A 9,710-nucleotide genomic window follows, 5' to 3' on the forward strand; every position below is an offset into this window, starting at 1 on the left:
AACAAGGAACTATGATAGATGAGGACTCAAAGATTTTAGATAGAAAGACACTTGGAAAGATTTGATTATGCCTAGCACCATCGATGACATTTAACATTACAAAAAAGAAGATGATGGAAGAGTTGATGCAAATCCTAGCAAAGTTGTATGAAGAGTCTTATGCTTTAAATAAGATATTTCTCATGAAGCATTTATTTAATGTGAAGATGGTATAAGGTGGATCTATTGCAAATCATTTAAATGAGTTTAATAATGTTACTAGTTAGTTATCTTTTGTGAATATCAATTTTGATAAAGAAATTAGGGCTCTCTTGATTTTGTGTTCTTTGATGAAAAGTTGGAATGTTTTGGTAATGGCTATGAGTAATTTTGTTTCCGGATCTAATATCCTAAATTTGATGATGTAATTAGTGTTATTTTGAGTGAGGAAACTCATAGGAAAGCCTCAAGTGGATCTATATCAAGAAGTGCTTTGAACACACAAAGTAGAGGCAAAATGAATGAGAGAGGAAGTAATTCTAGAAATCATGAGAAATCAATAAGAAAGTCAAAGGGAAAGAGGTCTCAATCTAGAGGACCAAGAGATTGTTGGTACTGTGGAAAACTAGGGCATAAGAAGAGAGATTTTTGGAATTGAAAGAAGAATGAAAAATACGAACTAGAAGGGAACAAGGAGGAAAATGTGGTAACAAATCCGAAGAGGATTCTTTGCTTCTTTCTTTAGAAAGTGTTGATGATTCTTGGGTTTTAGATTTTGGTGCTTCATTTCATGCTACACCTCATAGAAGTTATTTTATTGATTATGTCCAAGGAATTTTGGGCTTATTTATTTGGGATATAATGAACCCTATCAAATTTGTTGGAAAGAGAAAAGTTAAGATTAAGTTGCAGAATGGGAATCATTGGCTACTACACAAGGTAAGACATGTTTAAAGGCTGAATAGGAATTTAATTTCAACAAGGAAACTCAGTGATGAAGGTTGTGTAGTTACTTTTAATGACAAAAATTGGAAGGTTGCAAAAGGTTCCCTTGTAGTAGCAAAAGGTGTGAAAGTAGGAACCTTATATCTTTGTATAGGTCATACTATTCCTTCTTTTCAAATTATTTCAAAGAAAAATGAATGTTCAGGAACAATTGTTGTAGTTGAGCAGAGAGAACAAATAGTTGTTGTACATTATGATACAACACTATGGCACTATAGAATTGGGCACATGAGTGAGAAAGGTATGAAAGTACTTCATTCAAAGTAAGTTTTACCAGGTATGAAATGTGTCAATATAGATTTTTGTAAAAGTTGTGTGTGTGAAAAACAAAAGAGAGTGAGTTTTGTGAAGAGTGGGAAGGAAAAGAAAATTGAAAAATTAGAGCTTGTGCATACAGATGTATGGGGACCAACTCAGGTATCTTCCCTTGGTGGCTCTCATTATTGTGTTACATTTATTGATCATGCAACTAGAAAGGTATGGGTATATTTCCTTAGATAGAAATCTGATGTATTTCAAACTTTTAAGAAATGGAAATGCTTGTTGAAAATGAGATTGGTAAGAAATTAAAATGTCTTAGATCTAATAATGGTGGTGAGTATTGTAGTCATGAATTTAAATATTATTGCTCCACTAATGGTATTTGTAGATAGAAAACTATTCCAAGGCCTCCATAGGAAAATGGAGTGGCTAAATGCATGAATATGATAATAGTAGAGCTTGCAAGGAGCATGAGGTTGCATGTTGGGTTGCCCTTAAACATGTGGGAAGATGCTATCTATAATGTTGTATATTTGATTAATAGAGGTCCCTCTACTCCTTTGGGTTATGATGTTCTAGAGGAAGCATGGACTAGTAAGAAAGTTAGTTATTCTCTTCTCAAAACCTTTGGTTGTGAAGCATTTGCACATATAGATTCTAAAAATAGAACCAATTTGGAAGCTAAGTCAAAGAAATGTATATTTGTTGGATATAGCATTGATGAATTTGATTATAGGCTTTTGGATTTTGAAAATCATAAAATTGTAAGGAGCAAGGATGTCATATTGAATGAGAAAGTGTTGTACAAAGATCTATTTTAGCAACACGAGAAGAGAGAAGATGATTATGTAGTGCTGGATGATACTCCAAAAGATGATGTTCCAAAAATTCCTTATGATTTGCAAAAACTGGAAGAACAAATACCACACAACCTAGTGAATGTTGGATGATCAATAAGGCTAAGTAGACCTCTAGAAAGATTTCCTCCCTCTTTGTACTCTATTTTACTATCAAATGTTGATGAACCTAGATGTTATGATGAAGCTATGCAAGTGGATACTAAGATTCAATGAATGAAAGAAGAAATGGACTCCTTGCTAAAAAATAAAACTTGGGATTTATGTAAGTTTCTTTTAGGTAAAAGAGATTTACAAAATAAATGGGCTTACAGGTTGAAAGAAGAGGATGGAGGTAAGAAAAGGTAGGTTAGTTATAAAAATTTGCATAGAAAAAGGGCCCTGATTTTGAAGAGATATTTTCTCTTGTTGTTAAAATGACTTCTATTCGCACTATTTAAGTATTGTGGCTATTGAAGATTTTTATTTAGAGTAGCTTGATGTTAAAACAACCTTTCTTCATGGTGATTTGGATGAAGAGATATATATGGAATAGCCATAGGGATTCGAGGTCAAAGGTAAGGAAAACTTAGTGTGTAGATCGCAGAAAAGTTTATATAGCTTGAAGCAAGCACCTTGAAATGGTATCTGAAATTTGACAGTTTTATGCATGAGCATGGATATAGTAGATGTCATTCATATTATTATGCTTATTTTAAGAGGTTTGATGATGACAACTAAATTATTTTATGTTTATATGTTGATGATATTCTTGTAGCTAGGTCTAACATGAATCACATTAAGGGTTTGAAATGTCAGTTAGCACATCCATTTGCAATGAAGGATTTGGGGGCAAAAAAAAAAATCCTTGGTATGAAAATTTGCAGAGATTGGAAGAACCAAAAATTGACATTATCTCAGGCTGATTATATTGTGAAGGTGTTGCACTGTTTCTCTATGGAGAATGCTAAAGCTGACAACACACCTTTACCTAGTCATTTGAAGTTGACTATGGAGATGTGTCCAAAGACATAAGAAGAGGAGGATAAGATGTCCAAGGTACCTTATGCTTTAGTTGTAGGAAGCTTGATCTATGTTATGGTATATACGAGGCTAGATATTGCACATGCAGTGGGAGTCATTAGCAGGTATATGAGTCATCCAGGGCTTGAGCATTGGAATGCTGTTAAATGGATTCTCAGATATTTGAGAGGAATATGTAGTTAGTTTTTTAATTTTGGGGACTCTACTACTGATTTACAAGTCTATGTTGACTCAAATTCAGTAGGGGATATTGATACCAGGAAGAGTACTACATGTTATGTATTTACTGTTGTGGGGCAACAATGAGCTGGGTTTCTAGGTTATAGAAGCTAAAAACTTTATCCACTATAGAGGTAGAGTATGTTGCTAATACAAAGACAACCAAGGAGATGATATGGCTTCAGTTCTTCTTGGAAGAATTGGGACACAAAGAGAAGTATAATTATTTGTTTATAGATAGTTAGAGTGCCATTCATCTTTCAAAGAATTTTTCTCTACACTCAAAGAAAAAACACATATAGTTGAGGTACCATTTCATTTGGTTAGTCTTGGATGATGAACAATTAAAGTGGGACAAGATACCTATAGATGAAACTCCAATAGATATGTTTACAAAGGTAGTGATAAGGGAGAAGTTGAACTCCTCTTTAGCTTCGATTGGTCTTTTAGACTAAACAAAATAAAAGAACAATAGAGTCCAAGGTGGTTTGATTGAGTGGGAGCCTTGTGGAGTAGTGGCATAGCTACAAGATCTATCTCCAAGTGGGGGATTGTTGTCTAGTTTGGAGTTTGATCAGTCCCCAAGTGGGAGATTTTTAGTTTGTGGTGACTGATCAAGGAAATACTATACATACTCCATAATTCCTTGATGGGGCTATTTTATTGATAATTTATGGCCAACATGTTGTAACTAATTTTAACCCTAAAGCAGAAAAAAAAATTGTATAGAAGGGTTTAGGGTTAGGGATTTTCATAAGATTTCATGCGATAATTTCTTCTTGTGGCAATATTGAGTTGTGAGGGATTACAGATTGTAATTAGGTTTTAGTCACTAGATAGTAATAATATTTGACTCACTATTTGGTAGATGTAGCCTAAGGATTGGGTGAATGACATTAAATCTTAGTGTCTTGTGTTCTCTTCTGTGTGATTTATTATTTTTTAATATTGTTTATATTTGCATGTAATTGTTATTTTTGTCTGTGGTTAATCCTAACATTTCTTTCTTCTCATGCTACTATAATAAATCTAAGGACAACACTTTCTCATTGAGTATGAGATCCTTACATTTTACAGTTTTATGATCTTCAAAATCCCAAAGACCATAACCAAATTTATTAATGACATATCCAAAAAATACATGTTTCTTTGACTTTTCTTCTATCTTGGTTTTATTATCAAAATCTATATGTGCAAATGCTTCACAATCAGAGGTTCTAGGAAAAGAATAACTCACATTTTTACTAGTCCATGCTTCCTCTAGAATACCACAACTCAAAGAAGTAGAGGGACCTCTATTGATCAAATATACACTAGTATTTATAGCATCTTCCCACATTTTTAAGAGAAGCTCAACATGTAACCTTATGCCCCTTGCATGCTCCATTATTGTCCTATAATGTGTTCAACCACTCTGTTTTCTTGGAGTTCTTGGAACAATTTTCTATCTAAAAATATCATTAATGGAATAATATTCTTCAAAATCATTACTGAAATACTCACCACCATTATTAGATCTTAGACATTTTAGCATTTTAGTAGTCTCATTTTCAACCAACCATTTTTCATTTCTTAAAAGTTACAAATACATCATATTTTTGTGTAAGGAAGTAAAACCATACTTCTCTAGTTGCATCAATAAAACTAATAAAATAATAATGAAAGTAACCAAGGGAAGATACCTGAGCTAGTCCTCGTACATCTGTATGCATGCACTCTATTTTCTCTTCTTCTTTTTCCTTCCCACTCTTCACAAAAGTCACTATATTTTATTTTACATATACACAAATTTCATAGAAATCCATATTGACACATTTCAAACCTAGTAAAACTTTCTTTGAATGAGGTAATTTCATACCTTTCTCACTCATGTTCCTAAGTCTATAATGCCATAATGTTGTTTCAGAATCTACCACAACTGTTTGTTCTGCCCGCTCAACTACAACAATTACTCATGAACATTCATTTTTCTCTGAAATAATTAGAGTAGTAGGAATACTACAACCTATACAAAGATACAAGATGCCTAATTTCACACATTTTTCTACTACTAAGGAACCTTTTAAAACCTTTGAATTTTTTTATCATTAAAAGCAATTGCATAACCCTCATCATGTAGTACCACCCTAGTGACTTGATAGTACCACCGTCGTGACTTGATTTGAGACTTACTATGAGACATCAAATTTATTCTTATGTTTTATGATAGTGGTACGAGGTTTGATATTACCTTACATGATATGACTAGAGACACCTTTCTTATGATATATTATATGCATATATTGATTATGGATTTTATGGTTTCTAAATTTGCTAACCCATCTAATTATTGTACTATTGTCTAATATGATTATCATGATATTATTTATAGATGTGCCTATTGGTTTGGTTAGTGGTGTAGGTATGTGTAGGAATAGGTACTAAAATCCTCTATATTATCTATTGAGTTGGAGAAAGAACCATGATTCATATAGGCACTTTAAGCCTAGAAATCCTATTAGGGGAGTCAACTACCCAAATTGGGGACTTGGGGATTTTCATTTCTTATTTGGTCTAATGATGTTTTACTTACATTTTTATTGTGATTTCAGTTATATGTTTGAAAGTCTAAATTTATGTTTATTTGAGTATATATGGATGCACACATATATACATGAATAATATATGTGTATATGTATGTATGTTATTATTTGGATGAAATTTTACGCATAGTAAAATTTACAATCCTTTATAACAAATTAAATAGATAAAAGAAATTTTTTTAAAAGATTCAAACTTCAAATCGTCCACCTTTCAGTTTCATCCTCAACCAACTTATCCTCATAACTCTTTATAAATCCTTTAAGGGAATAAACCTTTGAGCTTATAACTTAACAAGATCTTTAGAAGACTAAGAGAGGCAAAAGGTCACAATAATTAAACCAAGGACCCATGAAGTGAGATGATACAACTCAACCAATATACCATAAGACATCTTTGGAATTAAATCTCCTTGCACATCTTGATAACTAGAAACTATTATAAATATTAAACAATTTACAAAAAATAAAGAATTGTGTTAATTTATTAAATTTGAACATTAGCAAGAGGCCTACTACAATAGACACAACTATTTACAACTATATTTTCTCCCTATAAAATAGGGCATTCCCGACAAGAGAAAGAGAAATAAATTTTTATACTAAAACTATAGTAAAAAACATTGAAGAAAACATGGACAAGGAAAATTTTGGAAAAATGAGGAAGGATAAGGAAACCAAGTCAGATTAGAGGATAGAGGATTGAAGTTCACACATAGAGACACATTTCCAACCCTGTATAGGAAACCACATAGGCTTCAATCATTCCCAATTTTTTGTTGATGCTTACATGAAATAAAAAAGAAAGAAAGAAAGAATGAATGTCGTATTTAAAAGAAACTGTTGTTTATAATTTCATATGATTGGTGTAAGTCTCTTATTATTCTGATGACTTCCTTGGATGCATGTATTTTTCATGTTTTATGTTTTATCCATGAATTCTTGTGTATGATATAGAATGCTAGGAGTTGGATTCCCTTGAGACAGATTGACAGTAGGCTTCCAACTTGGGAATTTAGTCTAGATGATATAGGGAAGCCCTCATCTGTTCAACTATATCTAGGAATTTAGTTTATAAGATCCTATATATTCTTTTGAGTCCTCTACATTAGATGCACATGTATACTATAAAAATGCACAATTATATTGAGCATATGCACAACACTGTAATACCCCAACAATTAGCCTCATGTTGACCTGCTTCGATAAATGCACAACATTTCTTAACATAGGTTCCACTATAATAAATGTGTTCTTTTACATACCATTAGTGCAACCTTTCTAAACAAATACATAGATATAAAAAATGAGCAACTCTACTTTGCATATGCGTAGTTCTATGGGATGTATGTGTAGGACTAGTGAAAGAGCTACAAATGTGCAGTTATACTAAATCAATGTGCCTCTCTACTTATAGAATGCACAATTATAATATAAGTGCAATAGTAGAGGGTACATGTGTTTACATAACAAAACAATGTACAAATTTACAATTTCTTGGTCAATATGCTTGATGTTCTAATGTTTTGTCACCTTCTTCATGAGTTGATTTCAATGTGTACTTGTTGTGCTTTTGTATTTTGACCAAGGGCATGATGCTACTTTGTGTTGTAAACATTCTTTTGGTTGAGAGGATTACTCATGTTTAGCCTTTTTGAGTAGGGTAGAAACCCTAGGTGAGTAGCCCACCATAGGTGTTGGGGCCTAGAAGTGGCTTCTAGAGATCCTATGTTTAGAGGTTAGAGCCCTACATAGGCTAACTCTAATTATGAGTTTTTTAGAAGTGATAACATAATAATAAAGTGAACATGGGTTTTTGTTTTTAGGTTTCACACTAGAAAAGATAACTATGCAAGTAATGTTGGAGTACTCAGAGTAGGGAGCTCATGTGTATCTTATAGGTCCCTACCTCAAGTGATTAATCCCAACATTACTAGGTCATATCTATCCTCATTAGAGTACTAAGCAAAAAGATGTTTCATGCTACAGGATTGTCTTAAGCCTATGTGGTGGATCCCAACACTTTAGGAAGGTATGATGACACTCACCTAGATATGGTTATAACCCCTCATTTATGCCTCTACTCTTGGTGGTCCTTTTGTGATCTTGGTCTTTTACCTTTACCCTAATTTTGGTTGTCTTCTCTTTGAGTCAATCCTTAGTTCTCACTTAGGCCTAGTTGGATATGGTTTTGTCTCCTAGCTTAGGGGGTGGTTCCTTAGGATCCACATGGTTGGGTGGAAAAACTTTTAAGACTTGTACATGGCTTTGTATTAGGAGTTCTTTCATGAAGTATTTTATGATGATGTTAGAAAATGTTCCAGATCATTTGTACTTGATGTATTTGAAATGGTTTAATAATGTATATTTCAAAAGGGAATTGTTGATGTATTTAAATAAAGAAATGTAATTTAGAGATGTGTGGTTAAGGAAGGATTGAATATTAAGTGGGAATTAAAGACATGAAAGGATATGGTTGTTATCTTTCTCTTGAAAGCTTATTAATGGAAAAACTTTGTGATTATTCTTTGGAAGATTGGAAAAAGTTATGCATTAAATATTTATTAAGAATTGTTCTTGTTGAAACAATTGATTATTTGTGTATTATCTTTGACGTTACACAAAATGTCATGTCATTGCTAGTCAGTATATGTTGAGCTCACTTGGACATTGAAGACAGTTTCCTATGTCTACTGAGCATTCTAGAGTTTGCCTAGTTCAGAAGATAGTGCCTACCGAGTTCACTTGGGTGAGAAAGTAAAGTTTGCATAAGTTAAGTGTTAACCGAGCTCACTTTGTTAATCAAGGAAATGTTGGATGGAACCAGTATTAACCAAAATCACTCAATTACCAAAGGAACTTTGTGAATATGTAGTGTTAACTAAGTTCACTTGATTAACATAGGAAAATCACTTTGAGTTAGTGTCTATCAAACAAGGTCAACTAACAAAGGATTTTCTTGTTTTTGCATATTGAGTTAAATAGTTTTGTTTGTTGGGTCTAGCCAAATGAGGAGATGAATATTAATTATTCCAAGTTATATTCAAGCTAACTTAATAATGTATAAGATATAAATACAAGGTCAAGTTGAGGATTGAATATGTGGAACATAATTGAAGATTTGATGATGCTCAGAAGAAGCGAATTAGAAGGATAAGAAAATTATCCTTGTTGAGATGCAAAGATACATTCAATCAGTAAGGATCATGCATACAAGATAGAATTGAGATCTATAATAAAAAATTTAGTTGCATTAGAAATTAGGTCATCTCATTATTACTCTCTAACCATCATAGCAGTGATTTAAATCTCTTAATAGAGTTGGTTTAATAGCTATTTGCAAATCCTCTAACAAGGTGACATTTCTATTGAATTGTCTAAAGACCTCTAACAAGGCCACTCCTAATAGAGTGATTAAATCCTCTAATAAGGTCACACCTAATAGTGTGTTTTGTAACCTTTAACAGGGTTGGCTCCTAATAGGGCTCACTTCAAAAGAATGAAAATCAGTAACTAGTTGCAATCGGTGGTTTTTCCCAAATTGGGTTTCCATGTTAAAATCTTGGTGTCAATCATGTTCATGCTATTTATTTTATGTATGCAACTAAGTTAAAGTAAGATTAACCATAGTCAGTATCTTAAAGACTTTAATGTTAAGCATTGGCCAAGTTATTTCAGTGTTTATCGAGTCACAACATTTTTCCTATGTGTTTACCAATTTACAATATAGTTTAGATTTTATTTGTATTGACATTTAAGGGATCTGGGATTTATTTATTTCACAATT

The sequence above is a fragment of the Cupressus sempervirens genome, chromosome 9 (assembly GCF_028749045.1).
Source record: "Cupressus sempervirens isolate cs-2001-9-10 chromosome 9, ASM2874904v1, whole genome shotgun sequence".
NCBI lineage: Eukaryota > Viridiplantae > Streptophyta > Pinopsida > Cupressales > Cupressaceae > Cupressus > Cupressus sempervirens.